Source organism: Odocoileus virginianus, chromosome 4, assembly GCF_023699985.2.
Source record: "Odocoileus virginianus isolate 20LAN1187 ecotype Illinois chromosome 4, Ovbor_1.2, whole genome shotgun sequence".
Lineage (NCBI taxonomy): Eukaryota > Metazoa > Chordata > Mammalia > Artiodactyla > Cervidae > Odocoileus > Odocoileus virginianus.
In genome coordinates this window covers 9,038,348-9,059,612 of record NC_069677.1, presented here as the reverse complement: position 1 = coordinate 9,059,612, position 21,265 = coordinate 9,038,348, and the positions used below count along the sequence as shown (strand labels likewise).

General features: G+C 40.4%; 1 protein-coding gene across 1 annotated transcript in view; it reads right to left on the bottom strand.

The window, feature by feature from the left end:
• LOC110133383 (solute carrier family 15 member 2-like) overlaps positions 1 to 20,656 on the bottom strand; it is a 71,498-nt gene extending 50,842 nt beyond the window's left edge. The window contains 1 exon segment of the mRNA XM_070466052.1: positions 20,556 to 20,656. The gene's annotated coding sequence lies outside the window, so the exon portion shown is untranslated.
• Positions 20,657 to 21,265: the final 609 nt, after the last annotated feature.

The window sequence follows — 21,265 nt, the reverse complement described above, 5'->3', positions numbered from 1 at the left end:
GCTCCCCATCCGATCCCTCTGGGTCTTCCCAGTGCACCAGCCCTGAGCACTTGTCTCATGCATCCAACCTGGGCTGGTGATCTGTCTCACCCTTGAGAGTATACTTGTTTCAATGCTATTCTCTCAGAACATCCCACCCTCGCCTTCTCCCACAGAGTCCAAAAGTCTGTTCTATACATCTGTGTCTCTTTTTCTGTTTTGCATATAGGGTTAGCGTTACCATCTTTCTAAATTCCATATATATGCATTAGTATACTGTATTGGTGTTTATCTTTCTGGCTTACTTCACTCTGTATAATGGGCTCCAGTTTCATCCATCTCAATAGAATTGATTCAAATGAATTCTTTTAAAATGGCTGAATAATATTCCATTGTGTATATGTACCACAGCTTCCTTATCCATTCGTCTGTTGATGGGCATCTAGGTTGCTTCCATGTCCTGGCAATTATAAACAGTGCTGTGATAAACATTGGGGTGCACGTGTCTCTTTCAGATCTGGTTTCACGGTGTGTATGCCCAGGAGTGGGATTACTGGGTCATGTGGCAGTTCTATTTCCAGTTTTTTAAGGAATCTCCACACTGTTCTCCATAGTGGCTGTACTAGTTTGCATTCCCACCAACAGTGTAAGAGGGTTCCCTTTTCTCTACACCCTCTCCAGCATTTATTGCTTGTAGACTTTTGGATGGCAGCCATCCTGACTGGCGTGTAATGGTACCTCATTGTGGTTTTGATTTGCATTTCTCTGATAATGAGTGATGTTCAGCATCTTTTCAGGTGTTTGTTAGCCATCTATATGTCTTCTTTGGAGAAATGTCTGTTTAGATCTTTGGCCCATTTTTTGATTAGGTCATTTATTTTTCTGGAATTGAGCTGCAGGAGTTGCTTGTATATTTTTGAGATTAATTATTTCTCAGTTGCTTCATTTGCTATTATTTTCTCCCAATCTGAGGGCTGTCTTTTCACCTTGCTTATAGTTTCCTTCATTGTGGAAAAGCTTTTAAGTTTAATTAGGTCCCATTTGTTTATTTTTGGTTTTATTTCCAATATTCTGGGAGGTGGGTCATAGAGGATCCTGCTGTGATTTATGTTGGAGAGTGTTTTGCCTATGTTCTCCTCTAGGAGTTTTATAGTTTCTGGTCTTACATTTAGATCTTTAATCCATTTTGAGTTTATTTTTGTGTATGGTGTTAGAAAGTGTTCTAGTTTCATTCTTTTACAAGTAGTTGTCCAGTTTTCCCAGCACCACTTGTTAAAGAGGTTATCTTTTTTCCATTGTATATCCTTGCCTCCTTTGTTGAAGATAAGGTGTCCATAGGTGTGTGGATTTATCTCTGGGCTTTCTATTCTGTTCCACTGATCTATATTTCTGTCTTTGTGCCAGTACCATACTGTCTTGATGACTGTGGCTTTGTAGTAGAGCCTGAAGTCAGGCAGGTTGATTCCTCCAGTTCCATTCTTCTTTCTCAAGATTGCTTTGGCTATTTGAGGTTTTTTGTATTCCCATACAAATTGTGAAATTATTTGTTCTAGTTTTGTGAAGAATATCGTTGGTAGCTTGATAGGGATTGCATTGAATCTATAGATCGCTTTGGGTAGTATGCTCATTTTGACTATATTGAGTCTTCCAGGCCATGAGCATGGTATATTTCTCCATCTATTTGTGTCCTCTTTGATTTCTTTCGTCAGTGTTTTATAGTTTTCTATATATAGGTCTTTCGTTTCTTTAGGTAGATATACTCCTAGGTATTTTATTCTTTTTGTTGCAATGGTGAATGGTATTGTTTCCTTAATTTCTCTTTCTGTTTTCTCATTGTTAGCATATAGGGATGCAAGGGATTTCTGTGCAGAACACTCAATATTTTTAAGATGTCAATTTTCCACAAATTGATTTATGGATTCAATGTAATCCCAATAAAAATTTCAACAGGCTTTTAAAGAAATTGAGAAGCTAATTCTAAAATTTATGTGAAAATAGAAGAGTCCTAGAATACCCAAAACAATTTTGTAAGAGAGGGAAAAAGTTGTAGGAGTAAAACTTCTTGATTTAAAAAATTATTATAAAACTAGCAAGACAGTATGGTGGTGGCATAAAGATAAAGAAGTAGATCAATATGCTAGAATAAAAAGTCCAGAAACAGATGCACACATTTATGGAGAGCTGGGGTGTTTTGTTTTGTTTTTTTTCACAAAGGGGCAAATACATGAGAAAAGACAGTGTTTCAACAAATGGTGGTGGAGTAATTCAATATCCCATGCAATTTTGACACATACCATGTCTCATACACAAAAATCAACACAAAATGAAGCCAGGATCTAAATGTAAGCTATAAAACTTCTAAAAGAAAACATAAGTGAACCTTTGCTACTATTTGCTACTGTGACCTTCTTCTCAGGTCAGTTCAGTCACTCGGCTGTGTCCTATTCTTTGCGACCCATGGACTGCAGCATGCCAGGCTTCCCTGTCCATCACCAACTCCCAGAGGTTACTCAAATTCATGTCCATCGAATGAGTGATGCCATCCAACTATCTCATCCTCTGCTGTCCCCTTCTCCTCCCACCTTCAATCTTTCCCAGCATCAAGGTCATTTCCAGTGAGTCAGTTCTTCACATTAGGTGACCAAAGTATTTGGAGTTTCAGCTTCAGCATCAGTCCTTCCAATGAAATTCAGGACTTATTTCCTTTAGGATAGACTGGTTGGCTCTCCTTGCAGTCCAAGGGACTCTCAAGAGTCTTCTCCAACATCACAGTTCAAAAGCATCAATTCTTTCGCACTTAGCTTTTTTTATTAGTCCAACTCTAACATCCATCATGACTACTGGAAAAACCATAGCTTTGACTAGACAGACCTTTGTTGGCAAAGTAATCTCTCTGCTTTTTAATATGCTGTCTAGGTTGACCATAGCTTTTCTTCCAAGGAGTAAGCATTTTTAATTTCATGGCTGCAGTCACCATCGGCAGTGATTTTGGAGCCCCCAAAAAATAGTCTCTTACTTTTCATTGTTTCCCCATCTATTTGTCATGAAGTGATGGGACAGCATGCCATGATCTTTGTGTTTTGAATGTTGAATTTTAAGCCACCTTTTTCACTCTCCTCTTTCAATTTCATCAAGAAGCTCTTTAGTTCCTCTTCACTTTCTGCCATAAGGGTGGTGTCATCTGCATATATGAGGTTATTGATAATTTTCCCAGCAATCTTGATTCCAGCTTGTGCTTCATTCAGCCCGGCATTTTGCATGATGTACCCTGCACATAAGTTAAATAAGCAGGGTGATAATATACAGCCTTGACGTACTCCTTTCCCGATTTGGAACAAGTCTGCTATTCCATGTCCAGTTCCAACTGTTTCTTCTTGACCTGCATACAGATTTCTCAGGAGGCAGGTCAGATGGTCTGGTATTCCTATCTCTTTAAGAATTTTCCAGTTTGTTGTAATCCACACAGTCTAAGGCTTTGGCGTAGCCAATAAAGCAGAAGTAGATGTTTTTCTGGACCTCTCTTGCTTTTTCAATGCTCCAACAGATGTTGACAATTTGATCTCTTGTTCCTCTGCCTTTTCTAAATTCAGCTTGAACATCTGGAAGTTCACAGTTCACATACTATTGAAGCCTCGCTTGGAGAATTTGAGCATTACTCTGCTAGCATGTGAGATGAGTGCAATTGTGCAGTAGTTTGAGCTTTCTTTGGCAATGTCTTTGGAATGGAATCAAAACTGACTTTTTCCAGTCCTCTGACCACTGCTGAGTTTTTCAGATTTGCTGACATATTGAGTGCAGCACTTTCACAGCATCATCTTTGAGGATTAAAATAACTCAACAGAATTCCATCACCTCCACTAACTTTGTTCATAGTGATGCTTCCTAAGGCCCACTTGACTTCACATTCCAGGATGTCTGGCTCTAAGTGAGTGATCACACCATCTTGGTTATCTGGGTCATGAAGATCTTTTTTGTACATTTTTCTGTGTATTCTTGCCACCTCTTCTTAATATCTTCTGCTTCTGTTAGGTCCATACCATTTCTGTCCTTTACTGTGCCCATCTTTGCATGAAATGTTCTCTTGGTATTTCAAATTTTCTTGAAGAGATCTCTAGTCCTTCCCATTCTACTGTTTTCTTCCATTTCTTTGCACTGATCACTGAGGAAGGCTTTCTTATCTCTCCTTGCTATTCTTTGGAACTCTGCATTCAAATGGGTATATCTTTTCTTTTCTCCTTTGCCTTTAGCACCTCTTTTTTTCTCAGCTATTTGAAAGGCCTCCTCAGGCAACCATTTTGCCTTTTTGCATTTCTTTTTCTTGGGGGTGGTCTTGCTCCATCTCCTGTACAATGTCACGAACCTCCATTCATAGTTCATCAGGCAGATCTAATCCCTTGAATCTATTTGTCACTTCCACTGTATAGTCGTAGAAAGAAAAGAAAAAAGAAAGTGAAATCGCTCAGTTGTGTTCGACTCTTTGCGATCCCATGGACTGTAGCCTACCAGTCTCCTCCATCCATGGGATTTTCCAGGCAAGAGTACTGGAGTGGGTTGCCGTTTCCTTCTCCAGGGGATCTTCCTGACCCAGGGATCGAACCTGGGTCTCCTGTACTGCAGGCGGATGCTTTTCATTCTGAGCCACCAGGAATATGATTATGATCATTGTAAGGGATTTGATTTAGGTCATACCTGAATAGTCTGGTGGTTTTCCCTACTTTCTTTAAGTCTGAATTTGGCAATAAGGAGTTCATGATCTGAGCCACAGTCAGCTCCTGGTCTTTTTTTGCTGACTGCATAGATCTTCTCCATCTTTGGCTGCAAAGAATATAATCAACCTGATTTCAGTATTGACCATCTCGTGATGTCCATGTGTAAAGTCTTCTCTCGTGTTGTTAGAAGAGGGTGTTTGCTATGACCAGTGTGTTCTCTTGGCAGACCTCTATTAGCCTTTGCCCTGCTTCATTCTGTACTCCAAGGCCAAATTTGCCTGTTAATCCAAGTGTTTCTTGACTTCCTACTTTTGCATTCCAGTCCCCTATAATGAAAAGGACATCTATTTGGGGTGTTAGTTATATAAGGTCTTATAGGTCTTCATAGAACTGTTCAACTTCAGGTTCTTCAGCATTACTGTTTGGGGCATAGACTTGGATTACCATGATATTGAATGGTTTGCCTTGGAAATGAACAGAGATCATACTGTCAGTTTTGAGATTGCATCCAAGTACTGCATTTTGGACTCTTTTGTTGACTATGACTGCTACTCCAATTCTTCTAAGGGACTCTTGCCCACAATAGTAGATATAATGATCATCTGAGTTGGATGCATGAGACAAGTACTCAGGGCTGGTACACTGGGAAGACCCAGAGGGATGGGATGGAGAGGGAGGAGGGAAGGGGGATCGGGATGGGGAACACATGTAAATCCGTGGCTGATTCATGTCAATGTATGGCAAAAAACACTACAATATTGTAAAGTAATTAGCCTCCAACTAATGAAAATAAATGGAAAAAAAGGAAAAATAATAATAGTCACCTGAGTTAAATTCACCCATTCTAGTCCATTTTAGTTCACTGATTCCTAAAACGTCGACATTCACTCTTGCCATCTCCTGTTTGACCACTTCCAATTTGCCTTGATTTATGGACCTAACATTCCAGGTTCCTATGCAATATTGCCCTTTACAGCATTGGACTTTACTTCTATCAGCAGGCACATCCACAACTGGGTGTTGTTTTTGCTTTGGCTCCGTCTCTTCATTCTTTCTGGAGTTATTTCTCCACTGATCTCCAGTAGCAATATCAGGTACCTATCCTAAAGGAGATCAGTCCTGGGTGTTCATTGGAAAGACTGATGCTGAAGCTGAAACTCCAGTATTTTGGTCACCTCATGTGAAGAGCTGACTCATTGGAAAAGACCCTGATGCTGGGACGGATTGGGGGCAGGAGGAGAAGGGGACGACAGAGGATGAGATGGTTGATGGCAACACTGACTTGATGGAAATGGGTTTGAGTAAACTCTGGGAGTTGGTGATGGGCAGGGAGGCCTGGTGTGCTGTGATTCATGGGGTTGCAAAGAGTCGGACACAACTGAGCGACTGAAACGAACTGAACTGAACTGAACCGAACTGACCTGGGAGTTCATCTTTCAGTGTCCTGTCTTTTGGCCTTTTCATACTGCTCCTAGGGTTCTCAAGGCAAGAATACTGAAGTGGTTTGCCATTCCCTTCTCCAGTGGACCATGTTTTGTCAGAACTCTCCACCATGACCCATCCATCTTGGGTGGCCATACACAGCATGGCTCATAGTTTCATCAAGTTAGACAAGGCTGTGGTCCATGTGATCAGTTTGGTTAGTTTTCTGTGGTTGTGGTTTTCATCCTGTCTGCCCTCTGATGGATAAGTATAAGAGGCTTATGAAAGCGTCCTGATGGGAGAGACTGGCTGATGGGGAAACTGGGTCTTGTTCTGATGGGTGAGGCCATGCTCAGTAAATTTTATGTTGATGGGCAAGGCTGTGTTCCCTCCCTGTTGTTTGACTTGAGGCCAAACTATGGTGGAGGTAATGAAGATAATGGCAACCTCTTTCAAAAGGTCCCATGAATGCACTGCTGCACTCAGTACCCCTGACACTGCAGCAAGCCACCGCAGACCCACGCCTCTGCCAGAGACTCCTGGAGACTCGCGGGCAAGTCTGTGTCAGTCAGCTGTGCTTGTAGGCTGTAGGAGAAGGTTACTATCTCCACTTTGATAGGACTACAAGATGGTGGAGTAGAAGGATGTGCACCCATCTTCTCCTGCAAGAACTTCAAAATTACAATTCGTTGCTGAACAAATGCCAACAGGAGAATGTTGGATCCCATTTAAAAAAAAAAAAAGATACCTCACATTCAAGGGCAAAGGAGAAGGCCCAGCGAGACTGTAGGAGGGGCGAAATCATGTTTAGAATCAAACCCCATACCCACCAGAGATGCTTGGAGGGCTCAAACAAACCTTGTATACAGCAGGACCCAGAGACACCACTGGCACAAAGACTGAACCAGAATTGTGTTTGACTGTCTTCAGTGGAGGTACAGGTCAGCAGTGGCCTGCCACAGGGGCAGGGGCTCAGGGTGCAGCAGACCTGGGTATGGCATAAGCCCTCTTTGAGGCGGTTGCCATTAACCCCACCATAGAGCTGCCAGAACTTACAAAGGACTGGGGAAACAGACTCTTGGAGGGCACAAGCAAAACCTTGTGTATACCAGGAGCCAGGCAAAAGGAGCAGTGACCCCACAAGAGACTGACCTTCCTTTAGGCAAATATATTTTCAATGTGGCACCAAAAGGAGAATTCAGAAAAATAAATGGATAAAATGCATGTATTCAAAATTAAGATCTTTGGCTTTTCAAAGTATACTGTTAAAGAGAATGAAAAAATACAATGCACAGTCTTGGAGAAAATATTTGCAAGGCATATCTCTCATAAAGAACTTACATTCAAAATATATAAAGAATTCCTAAAACTCTAGTAGTAAAATAATCTAATTTTTCAAAATGGGCAGAAGATTTGAATAGACATTATAATATGAATATACATTCATTTTTGAGACCATCATGAAAACATAAATATGGACGAGGTCTTACAATTAATTCTACAATGTGTGATGGTTAGCATGTGACTTAGGTGAAAAGAAAAATATCCTCATCAATTAGAGCTGCATACAGAAGCATTTGTGAATGCCTGGGAGTGCTTTAAAATATGTCAGGAGGGGGGCGGTCCTAAGATGACAGAGGAATAGGATGAGGAGACCACTTTCTCCCCCACAAATTCATCAAAAGATCATTTGAATGCTGAGCAACTTCCATAAAACAACTTCTGAATGCTGGTGGAGAACACCAGGCACCAAGAAAGGCAGCCCATTCTTTTTGAATGGAGGTAGGACAAAATATAAAAGACAAAACGAGAGACAAAAGAGTTAGAATCAAACCCATCTGGGATGGAGACCCATCCCAGAAAGGGAGTCGTGAAGTAGGGGAAGCTTCTAAACACCAGGAAACTTTCTCATGGGTGGGGGGGGGTCTGTGGGGAGTTTTGGGATCTCAGAGGGCAACATAACTGGGAGGGGAAAAACAAAAGTTCACAGAATACGCGCCTAACTTCAACTCCCAGTGGAGAAGTAGCCCAGATGCTTGCATCCACCACCAGTGAGCAGGGGCTAAACAGGGAGGTGCGGGTTGCATGCTTAGGGTAAGGACTGGGCCTGAATGCCCTGAGGACAATCTGAAGGAGCTAATGTGTGATAGCAACCCAAACTGTGGGATAGCCAGAGAGAGAAAGAGAGAGAGGTAGAGAGAGAGAGAGAGAGAGAGAGAGAGAAGAGAGAGAACTTTCCCGGGAAAAGCTGTAACCTAAAGCCAAGCCTGGCCCGCTCACAGAACAAAGTATTAACCAAATACCAGAGGAGAGCTAGCCTGCTGTGGACTGGCCCCTCCCCCACTGGAGGCAGAGAGGCAGGCGGGCAACAGCCAGAGCCAGAAGGCAAGGGGCAATCTCGGCCCCAGAGATGGCATTCACCAAACTGTGAGCAGGCTCCCAGTTGCTAACCAAGTCTTCCTGGGATCTTGGACGGTTGACGTCTGCCAGGAGGGTCACAGCCAGAGATCCGCTCCCAAGAGAAGACTCATGCTACACCTGAGACGGTGCTCTTGTGGCACACTCAGGAGACCGAGTGGCTGAGACTGGGGAGGTGATTAAGATGCACAACCCACATAAGACAGTGCGCTTGCCAAGCACCTGTTTGCCTGAGCTGCTTGGACCTGGGAAGGGCACAAAATGCATGCCCAACTGAATCCATGCCTTTGTGAAGTACCCGAGAACCTGAACCTGAGCAGCTTAGACCTGGGAGGTGCACAAAACCCAGGGCCTGCTTTGGACAGTTCCTCTGCAGAGCAACCTTAGCAGTATAGACTGGGAAAGCACATGTGCTGGGAGCTAGGGCAAACCCAGTGTGGTCCATACACTGCGAGCACTCCCCACACACACCAGTGATATTTGTTTGTACTGTTCCTCCCTCCCCACAACACAACTGAACAAGTGAGCCTAAATTAGTGACCAACTTTGCCCCCTTGTGTCAGGGCAGAAATTATACACTGAAGAGACTTGCAAACAGAGGAAGCCAAAATAAAAAAAGAAGAGGGAACCACTCTGGAAGTGACAGGTGCAACAGATTAAAACCCGGTAGTTAGCATTGACTAAGCATTGGAAGGGGCCTATAGAACTTGAGAAGACATATAAGCTGGAACAAGGAACTATCTGAAACTGAACTGACCCCAACTGCCCTCAACAGCTCCAGAGAAATTCCTAGACATATTTTTACTATTATCATTTTTAAATTAAAAAAAATTTTTAAGTTCTTTATTACTCCTTTAATTTTCATTTTTGTAACCTACTACTACCCCTCATGTGAAGAGTTGACTCATTGGAAAAGACCCTGATTCTGGGAAGGATTGGGGGCAGGAGGAGAAGGGGATGACAGAAGATGAGATGGCTGGATGACATCACTGACTCAATGGACATGAGTTTGAGTAAACTCCAGGAGTTGGTGATGGACAGGGAGGCATGGCAGGCTGTGATTCATGGGGTCGCAAAGAGTTGGACACGACTGAGCAACTGAACTGAACTGAATTACCTTGCCAAAAAAAAAAAAAGACCCAATTTTAAAAGCAAATTTCATATATTTTTTATAATTTTTGTGATTGATTCTGTTTTGTATTTTTAATATTATATTTTTGAGAGTCTAACTTCTACTCTAGATTTTTAATCTTTGCTTTTTGGTATTTGTTATCAGTTTTGTATCTTTAATAATCTAATCATCAGTACCCATTTTTATTTAGGGGTGTGATTACTGGCTTGACTGCTCCCTTCTCTTTTCACTCTTGCTTTTCTCCCCCAGGTCACCTCTACCTCCTCCCTCCCACTTCTCATCTCTACTTAACTCTCTGAATCTCTTTGGGTGTTCCAGGCTGTGGAAAACATGGAACTGATTACTGACTAGAGTGGTCCCTTCCCTTTTGACTACCCCGTCTTCTCCTCCTGGTCACCTATATTTCCCTCCTCCCTCTTCTCTTCTCCATGTAACTCTGTGAATTTCTCTGGGTGTCCCTCACTGTGGAGAATCTTTTCACCATTAACCTAGATGTTTTATTATTGGTGCTGTATGGATGGAGAAGTCTTGAGGCTACGGTAAGAATAAGAATGAAATCCAGAGGCAGGAGGCTTATCTCCAAAACTTGAGAACACCAGAAAACTCCTGACTCCAGGGAACATTAATTGATAAGAGCTAACCCAAAAGCCTCCACACCTACACTGAAACCAAGCTCCACCCAAGAGCCAACAAGTTCCAGAACAAGACACATCACACTAATTCTCCAGCAATGCAGGAACATAACCCTGAGCACTAAAATACAGGTGGCCTTAGGGCAGAAATAAATGAAAAAGAAACAAAGGAGACCATAGCAAAAGTCAACAAAGCTAAAAGCTGGTTCTTCGAGAAGATAAATAAAATAGATAGACCATTAGCCAGACTCATCAAGAAACAAAGGGAGAAGAATCAAATCAACAAAATTAGAAATGAAAATGGAGAAATCACAACAGACAACACAGAAATACAAAGGATCATAAGAGACTACTATCAGCAACTATATGCCAATAAAACAGACAACTTAGAAGAAATGGACAAACTCTTAGAAAAGTATAACTTTACAAAACTGAACCAGGAAGAAATAGAAAATCTTACGAGACCCATCACAAGCATGCAAATCGAAACTGTAATCAGAAATCTCCCAACAAACAAAAGCCCAGGAACAGACAGCTTCACAGCCAAATTCTACGAAAAATTTAGAGAAGAGCTAACACCTATTCTATTCAAACTGTTCCAGAAAATTGCAGAGGAAAGTAAACTTCCAAACTCATTCTATGAGGCCACCATCACCCTAATACCAAAACAATACAAAGATGCCACAAAAAAAGAAAATTACAGGCTAATATCACTGATGAACATAGATGCAAAAATCCTTAACAAAATTCTAGCAAACAGTATCCAACAACATATTAAAAAGATCATACACCATGACCAAGTGGGCTTTATCCCAGGGATGCAAGGATTCTTCAATATCTACAAATCAATCAATATAATACACTACATTAACAAATTGAAAAATAAAAACCTTATGTTTATCTCAATAGACACAGACAAAGCCTTTGACAAAATTCAACATCCATTTATGACAAAAACCTTCCAGAAAGAAGGCATAGAGGGAACATACCTCAACATAATGAAAGCCATATATGACAAACCCACAGCAAACATTATCCTCAATGGTGAAAAATTGAAAGCATTTTCCCTAAAGTCAGGAACAAGACAAGGGTGCCCACTCTCACCACTACTAAACATAGCTTTAGAAGTTTTTGCCACAGCAATCAGAGCAGAAAAAGAAATAAAAGGAATCCAGATTGGAAAAGAAGAAGTAAAACTCTCGCTGTTTGCAGATGACATGATCCTCTACATAGAAAACCCTTAAGACTCCACCAGAAAATTACTAGAGCTTATCAATGAATATAGTAAAGTTGCAGTATATAAAATTAACACACAGAAATCCCTTGCAATCTTATACACTAACAATGAGAAAACAGAAAGAGAAATTAAGGAAACAATTCCATCCACCATTGCAATGAAAAGAATAAAATACTTAGGAATAAATCTACCTAAAGAAACAAAAGACCTATACATAGAAAACTATAAAACACTGACGAAAGAAATCAAGGAGGACACAAACAGATGGAGAAATATACCATGTTCATGGCCTGGAAGACTCAATATAGTGAAAATGAGTATACTACCCAAAGCAATCTATAGATTCAGTGCAAGCCCTATCAAGCTACCAATGGTATTTTTCACAGAACTAGAACAAATAATTTCACAATTTGTATGGAAACACAAAGAACCTCAAACAGCAAAAGCAATCTTGAGAAAGAAGAATGGAACTGGAGGAATCAACCTGCCTGGCTTCAGACTATACTACAAAGCTACAGTCAAGACAGTATGGTACTGGCACAAAGACAGAAATATAGATCAGTGGAACAGAATAGAAAGCCCAGAGATAAATCCACACACCTATGGACGCCTTATCTTTGACAAAGGAGGCAAGAATATACAATGAGAAAAAGACAATCTCTTTAACAAGTGTTGCTGGGAAAACTGGACAACCACTTGTAAAATAATGAAACTAGAACACTTTCTAACACCATACACAAAAATAAACTCAAAATGGATTAAAGATCTAAACATAAGATCAGAAACTACAAAACTCCTAGAGGAAAACTTAGGCAAAACACTCTCCAAAATTAATCACAGCAGGATCCTCTATGACCCACCTCCCAGAATATTGGAAATAAAAGCAAAAATAAACAAATGGGACCTAATTAAACTTAAAAGCTTTTCCACAATGAAGGAAACTATAAGCAAGGTGAAAAGACAGCTTTCAGAATGGGAGAAAATAATAGCAAATGAAGCAACTGGGAAATAATTAATCTCAAAAATATACAAGCAACTCCTGCAGCTCAATTCCAGAAAAATAAATGACCCAATCAAAAAATGGGCCAAAGATCTAAACAGACATTTCTCCAAAGAAGACATATAGATGGCTAACAAACACATGAAAAGATGCTGAACATCACTCATTATCAGAGAAATGCAAATCAAAACCACAATGAGGTACCATTACACGCCAGTCAGGATGACTGCCATCCAAAAGTCTACAAGCAATAAATGCTGGAGAGGGTGTAGAGAAAAGGGAACCCTCTTACACTTTGGTGGGAATGCAAACTAGTACAGCCACTATGGAGAACAGTGTGGAGATTCCTTAAAAAACTGGAAATAGAACTGCCATATGACCCAGTAATCCCACTCCTGGGCATACACACCGTGAAACCAGATCTGAAAGAGACATGTGCACCCCAATGTTCATCGCAGCACTGTTTATAATTGCCAGGACATGGAAGCAACCTAGATGCCCATCAACAGACGAATGGATAAGGAAGCTGTGGTACATATACACAATGGAATATTATTCAGCCATTTTAAAAGAATTCATTTGAATCAATTCTAATGAGATGGATGAAACTGGAGCCCATTATACAGAGTGAAGTAAGCCAGAAAGATAAACACCAATACAGTATACTAATGCATATATATGGAATTTAGAAAGATGGTAACGCTAACCCTATATGCAAAACAGAAAAAGAGACACAGATGTATAGAACAGACTTTTGGACTCTGTGGGAGAAGGCGAGGGTGGGATATTCTGAGAGAATAGCATTGAAACAAGTATACTCTCAAGGGTGAAACAGATCACCAGCCCAGGTTGGATGCATGAGACAGAGGGATCGGATGGGGAGGGAGGCGGGAGGGGGGATTGGGATGGGGAGCACATGTAAATCCATGGCTGATTCATGTCAATATATGGCAAAAACCACTACCAGATTGTAAAATAATTAGCCTCCAACTAATAAAAATAAATGGAAAAAAATCAAACACAAAATATACTGTTAACAAAATATATAGTTAAAACAATGTAAACTAAAAAGTAAAGCAAGAGACACTAAGATTTTATGAACTTGCAGACAAAAAGAAAGCAAAGGTGGAAAAATTAGTATTTAAGCTTAAAATCACAAAAACAAAAAACAGGGTAAAAAAAGTTTATTATACAATGATAAAAATTTTAATTCATTTAAAAGTAAAACTATAATAGGATGTTAAAATAGAACTCTAGTCCTAAAATAAGAAGTCTCGAGAAAGTGGTAGGCTATTTTCCCATGTGAGCTAAGTAAATGCATAGGAAACGATCAGACTAGGTTCATCTTGGAAGAGTCTTTGACCAATAGGGTCATCTAGGGTGGTAGAGTAGCCATCACACGTATGGAACTTTTACCCAGACTGAAGTTTGAGGGCTAAAGTTGTTTAGCAACCACTAGACATACATCATTGCATAATGTGACCTGCAGCTGGAAGTTTCCTGTGGGTTATTTCACTGAAGCCCAGAAAAGTACCTCACAAGATAACACTAAACATATGCCAGACTTCGACAGATCAATGACAAATCTTAAGAGTCAAGTATCTCTTTTTCTTTCAAAACTCAACATTTTGAAATTTTATACAGTCAACCATAGAGAGTTGTTCATAAAAAAAGAGATTTGTAAATGCCCAATGCTGACCCACTTAAGAATCTTCATTATTATTAGTTTCTTCTATATGATACTACCAAAGAAAACCTTGAAGAATGAGAATTAGAAAATCTACCCTATTATTAAAGAACCACCAGTACCTTAAGGTACTCTTAAAGGAATAATAAAAGTTCTATTTTATGGAATGCCTCCAGCTTCTTGATGTTTTCACTAAGATGATGAAAATAAGTTAATAAAGAAAATAGGAGAATCTAAATGTCTCAAACTATAATCAATACTTCCATATAATACCCACAATATTAAGAAAAGTGAAGAAATGTAATGCTCTTATTTTAAAAAGTTCTATAATGAAGGGGGAAAACCCCACAATATTTGAGAATATATAATTCCTATTATTATCCATAATAGTTCAAGGATTGTATGCCCAGCAGAAAAAAAAATTTTTTTTATTCTTAGCAAGTCGTAATTTGAACAATTCTCTTCCATTTCAGTTATCTGAAAGGGTCACAGGATAAAATTCAAATTCTTTTGCATTATACAATAGGCCCTTCTTTAACTTCTGAATACCTTTCTATCTCCCACTATGTCTTCATAAGCACTCTTTCTTACTTAGGAATAGTGACTTATATGTAGTTTTTCAAATTTTAACAGGTTCCTTGTTGCTTTGTCTTAAGCCATACCTTTCTTTTCTCTGCCTAAGAGGTCCTTCCTTCTTTCCTTCACCTGGGTAATTTCAACTCATCTTCAGGACAGCATTACTGATGTCTCCTCTCCCTCTCCAGGCTGAATTACCTCTCTCTTGTACTCCCATGATATTCTGTATATACGTTTATGACAGTCCTTACATTACTAATTTGTCTCCTATCTTCCTCATTGGAGGTTTAGTTGCTAAGTCGTGTCTGACTCTTATGACCCCATGGACTGCAAACTGCCAGGTCCCCCTGTCCATGGGATTCTCCAGGCAAGAATACTGGAGTGGGTTGCCAAGTCCTTCTCCGGGGGATCTTCCCAACCCAGGAATTGAACCCAGGTCTCCTGCATTGCAGGCAGATTTTTTACCAACTGAGCTATGAGGGAAGCCCATCTTCCTCACTGAATGGTAATATTTTTAGGACACCTACCACATCTAGTCTACCTGTGTATTCTTTTCCTTTGCAGCATCATGTGGCATATAAATCTTATCTTGCTGACCATGAATTAAACCTGTGCCCCCTGCATTAGAAGCTCAGTCTTAACCATTGGACTGGCAGGGAAGTTCCTAGTTTATCATTTATATAACAGGTCACATGTTCCCTAACACATGCCCAACTATCTTTTTGATAGATTGTATTGCCAAGCCCTGATAAATGCTTTTTGAAAATCTAAGTAAATTACATTTATTTGCACTCCTCATATACACATTATTATAACAATTCAAGAATAATGGTAAGTACTATTTATTCTATACCATGTACCAAACACTGTTCTAGAATGTTTTTACTATCTTATTTAATTGTGATGCTCTGAGATGTAGATATCATTATTATCATTTCACATTAAGAAACTGAGGCTGAAAGCTCAGAGAATATTCCCAGACCTGCATTGTATATATAGGTGGTGGAGGTCAGATTTCACATCCAGGTTTTTCTAAAACCTCAGCATATTGAACAGGAATAATTATCCAAGTACATAAAGGTAGAATACTACTTTCTCCCCAGTAACATTAATTGGAGTATTTGTTATAAATTAGGTACACCCTGAAGGAGATTAAGAGATACAAACCTCCAGTTACATAATAAACAAGTTATGGGGATATAATATAAAGCATGGGAACATGGTCAATGATACTGTAGTAACTTTGTATGGAGATAGATGGTTTCTAGACTTACTACAAATTTGGAAAACTCAGCAGTGATCACAGGACTGGAAGAAGTCAGTTTTCATTCCAAACCCAAAGAAGGGAAATGCCAAAGAAATGTTCAAACTACTGCACAAATGCACTCATTTCATATGCTAGCAAGGTAATGCTCAAAATCTTTCAAGCTAAGCTTCAACAGTACATGAACCGAGAACTTCCAGATGTACAAGCTAGATTTAGAAAAGGTAGAGGGATCAGAGATAAAATTGCCAACACCCATTGAATCATAGAAAAAGCAAGAGAATTCCAGAAAAACATCTATCTCTTCTTCACTGACTATGTGAAAGCCTTTGACTGTGTGGATCACAACAAACTGTGGAAAGTTCTTAAAGAGATGGGTATACCTTACCTGCCTCCTGAGAAACCTGCATGTAGGTCAAGAAGTAACAGTTAGAATTGTCCATGTACCAATGGACTGGTTCAAAATTGAGAAAGGAGTATGTCAAGGCTGTATATTGTCACCCTATTTATTTAACTTATATGCAGAGTACATCATGTGAAATGCCAGGCTAAATGAATCACAAGCTGGAATCAAGATTGCTGGGAGTAATATCTACAACTTCAGATATGCAGACGATACCACCCTTATGGCAGAAAGTGAAGAAGAACTAAAGAGCCTCTTGATGAAAGTGAAAGAGGAGAGTGAAAAAGTTGGTTTAAAATCCAACATTCAGAAAACTAAGATCATGGCATCTGGTCCCATCATTTCATGGAAACTAGATGGGGAAACAGTGGAAATAGTGGCTGACTTTATTTTCTTGGGCTCCAAAATCACTGCAGATGGTGACTGCAGCCATGCAATTAAAAGAGGCTTGCTCCTTGGAAGAAACCTAGATAGAGTATTAAAAAGCAGAGACATTACTTTGCCAACAAAGGTCCATATAGTCAGTTATGGTTTTTCTAGTAGTCACATACGGATGTGAGAGTTGGACCATAAAGAAGGCTGAACGATGAAAAATTGATTCAAATTGTGGTGCTGGAGAAGACTCTTGAGAGCCCCTTGGACTGCAAGGAGATCCAACCAGCCAATCCTAAAGGAAATCAGTCCTGAATATTCATTGGAAGGACTGATGCTGAAGCTGAAGTCCCAATACTTTGGCCACCTGATGCAAATAACTGACTCATTGGAAAAGACCCTGATGCTGGGAAAGATTGAAGGCAGGAGGAGAAGGGGGCAAGAGAGGATGAGACGGTTGGATGGCATCACTGACTCAGTGGACATTAGTTTCAGCAAACTCCAGGAGATGGTAAAGGACAAGGAAGCCTGGCATGCTTCAGTCTATGGGTTAATTAAGAGTTTGGACATGACCAAATGATGAACAACAACAAGATATTATTATCATTGCATAATGAATGCTAATGTCAAATCATTATAAAACACACATGAAACTAACATAGTATTATATGGCAACTAATTTTCAGTAAAAGTTTTAAATAAATGTCTTGTTAAAATATATTTGAACCACCATTACAAACTATCTGATATTTTCAATTTATACTTTCACAGCCTTACCTGTTAAAAACATTTAGAAGGTTATAACAATTTTACATTTAGTGAATGAATAAAAGCTTTGAGCATTATGTAAAACTGGTGCTGAAATATTATGTTTTTCACATACTTATGAATTTAAGGGCATTTCATAATTTTAATAAAAAATGATAGAATGGCTGAATTTATTGCTTCGTTCTATAGATGAGCTCAGCAATTTAAGGTGAATTGTGTTGTTACATAGTTTAATACAAAAGTTGAAATTAATATATTATTTTTGTGTATTTTGTTCATTACAGAGCTTAAACATGAATATATTTTTAAAAAAATAGATAAAAGGTTCTTCTTCAATCTCCCTGAGGAAAAATATATCTTTATGCATAGTAGTGATAATTAAGAAATAATAAATACTTTTAGTTTTCAGAAGGCAAAATGTACCACTTTAAAAAAATAAATAAACCAACTCCACTTGCTTCTATGAAAGTCTATAGTTTCTATCCTTCACTCTGAGCCCTTAAGGTGAGAATCATATGGGAAATGAACATGTCGTCAAGGACAATGACTAGTTTTATTTTAATCAATCTAGAAAGACTTTGTCTGCTTCAAGAAGAATAAAACTAAGTGCAGAAAAACCTTTGTAATGTCTTCACAGGACTAAAAGTATATTCAACCATCTGAGTTTATTGTGGTTATTATTGTCATTTTGTTTATTTTCATTCTTGTAACTGGATCATAGATACTCTGATTCTGAAGACACAATTCCAACATTTTGGGAACGTTTATAAATTGGTACATTCTCTGAAACACCAGCAAAGATCTTTTAGAAGGCTTTTCCTTATTCATCTAACTTGGTGCTTATGCCCTTAGAATATATACCCAAGTTTCACAAAAACAGATTTTTAAAGATATTTGTATAATGTTAAATCTTATAATTATAAAAACTAATGTCAATACTAAGGCTATTGAATACCTGAGAAAGAAGCTCAAAAGCAAGGGAAGTTATTAATTGAAAGAAAGGTGTGGTGAAATCAGGTAAGAACTATATCATACTTTTGGAAAATGGGACTCAAGGAAAGAAACTACACAGCTAGCACTAGCTATTTCACTGTGGTAAGTCTTGGACCACACAGTGTGGTAAAGAAGGGTCAGTGTTGAAGATCTGTTTGCAAATATCTCCCTTATTTATTCTAGCAGCTGTATATTAATTTTGCTTAATAAAAAACCCTTTCATAAAATGTAAATATACCCTTAGAGGGATAAATCTACTGGTTCTTCATATCTTCACTGTGAGTTACTGTAATTAGATTGTGTATAACTTAAGTAAACTTTTGGAGAATGTGAGTTTTAACTGAAGCGAGGAACACTTCAGAGCAAAAACCATAGAGATCTCTAAACAGTCTAAGGATAGAACGGCTGAGAAAGGTGGTATGATGAGACACTAAGGACAGGCAGTGCTAGTAAGAGGGAGTGAAAAAAATACCTACTTCACAATTTTGCCACAGAAAAATAAAAGGTTATGCTTCAATAATTTCAAAGTTTCCTTCCCTTTCTATAATTCTATGAGGGCTATTGTGCAAAGAATAAATGTATTGCATACCAAATCATAATATATTACACTTTCCTTCCTGGAATCTACAACATCCAACTATTAAAGCAAGAGTTCTATTTCCTACCTCAACAACATAAAAGATAAAAATGTATCAAAACTAGTTCCAGATGACAAAAGAGCTTTCTAGTAAATTAACAGTGCACCCTTCAATACTGTGATCATCAGTATTTGATAAATGACTGAATGAAATCAGGGGCCCAAAAGAGATTCAGATATTAGAATGATCCAGAATCTTTCCCCAGAAATACACTAAGAACTCCCATCAGTCAGAGACACCAAAAGTCAAGACAGGAAAGAATTTTTCCTACAACCTAAAGGCATTCTCCTTTCCATTTCCCTTTGCCCCTCATCCACTTGTCACCTTACTACAGTTGTACCTTGAGTAACACGCACAGGGCTGAGATTCACAGGTCCATTTATATGCAGAATTTTCCCCCACTAAATAGAGTACCTGTATTTTCATCTTACAGATCTTTAAAATTAATGAAGTGTGAGGAGAAGTATGTGTTGCATTAGAGGTCACACACATGGAATCAAAACACTAGAGTTTGAGTCTGATTCTACCCAACGGCTTCAGCTTCTGGACCTCCGGTGAGTCGTGTATCGACTCCCTGGTTTCTGAGGCAGAGACAGCAATAAGTGGATTTTCCACCGCGCGAGCTCGACACCCCTAACCCCTGTGTGGTTCAAGGGTCAACTGTACCTTCCTTTCCACCTCTGAATCGTCCACCAGTCAGCTCTGACTCCATCCATAGTCGCCTCCAGACCTACCCCACATACCGTCCCTTTCTACCTGCTGTTGTGCTTAGTCGCTCAGTCGTGTCCAACTCTTTGCGACCCCATGGACTGTAGTCTGCCAGGCTCTCTGTCCATGGGGATTCTCCAGGCAAAAACACTGGAGTGGGTTGCCATTTCCTCCTCCAGGGAGCTTCCCAACCTAGGGATGGAACCCAGGTCTCCCGCTTTGCAGGCCTATTCCTTACCGTCTCAGCCACCAGAGAAGCCCTGCTGGTCTCACTTAATCACTCCACTTAGAATTACCCACACCTGCTGCTTCCATCCGCCTGCTTCTACCGGCCCCCTAGCAATTTCCGGATAAGGCAGCGGGTTGCTCAGCTCACCCCATTCTCCCACAGAATAAGAGGATCTGTTCGAACACAACTTGGAGAGTGTTGTGCTTCTGCACCCCCAAAACCAGAACTCCTCCCTTTCCCGTCGGGCGTCCTCACCCACAGCACACAGTGTGGAAGGCGCAGCGAGGCTGTGTCGCAAAACTGCCCCCTAATTTGAGAACTCGCTCGCGGCTGTCAATATGCGAAGGTCCAGCTGCTCCATTCATCCTTCTCCTGCGGCTGACTTTACCTGGGCCGTCAGTGCCCACTGCCAGTTGTCAACTCAGCCTGAACCAGTTGCGCGGCCTGCTGCCAGTGCAGCCACTAAGGTCTCCGCCCCGCGCCAGCCGAACGCCGTCCCACTGGGTGCTGATTGGCTTCCTGGAGAAGGGCGCCCCGCCCCTTGGCCGCGAGGCTCCGGGTCCCTGCGCCGACTTCACGCGTTGTGACGCACGCAGCGCCCCCCCCGGTAGGCCTCACTTCTGAGGTAACGTGCTGGGAGCCGAGTTCTTTAGTGGAGCGACGCAAGGCTGGAATGAGGTAGCCGACTTCAAGTGGCGTCTTAGGAAGAAGGAGGGCCCGGGATACCCAGAGGGCAGGACCACAGGCTTCTGGACCAAGCAGCCCGTTTTTTAGGAGCTCTTTGAAAGAGATCCGGCCTTTTTGAGGGAGATGTGGTGTGGAAACTGAGGAGGGGGAGGGCCGGAGCGTGGGCGTGAGGCCTGATGTCCGAAGCCTGGTAGCGCCAAAGCCGAGTCTAGAATCCGGAGTAGAGGAGCCCTTGGCCTCAGAGCGCAGTCTATGGATCTGACTGGAGGCGACGCTGTTACCTTAGCGGTTGTTATTTGGATAGGGGGAGGGATTGAAGTGGGGAAGGGGGTGTTAAGAAAGGTGAGTAAAAAAGGTTCAGAGTTAAGATCTGAAGATGCTTAGGATCAGTTGCAGCTACATTACGTTGGG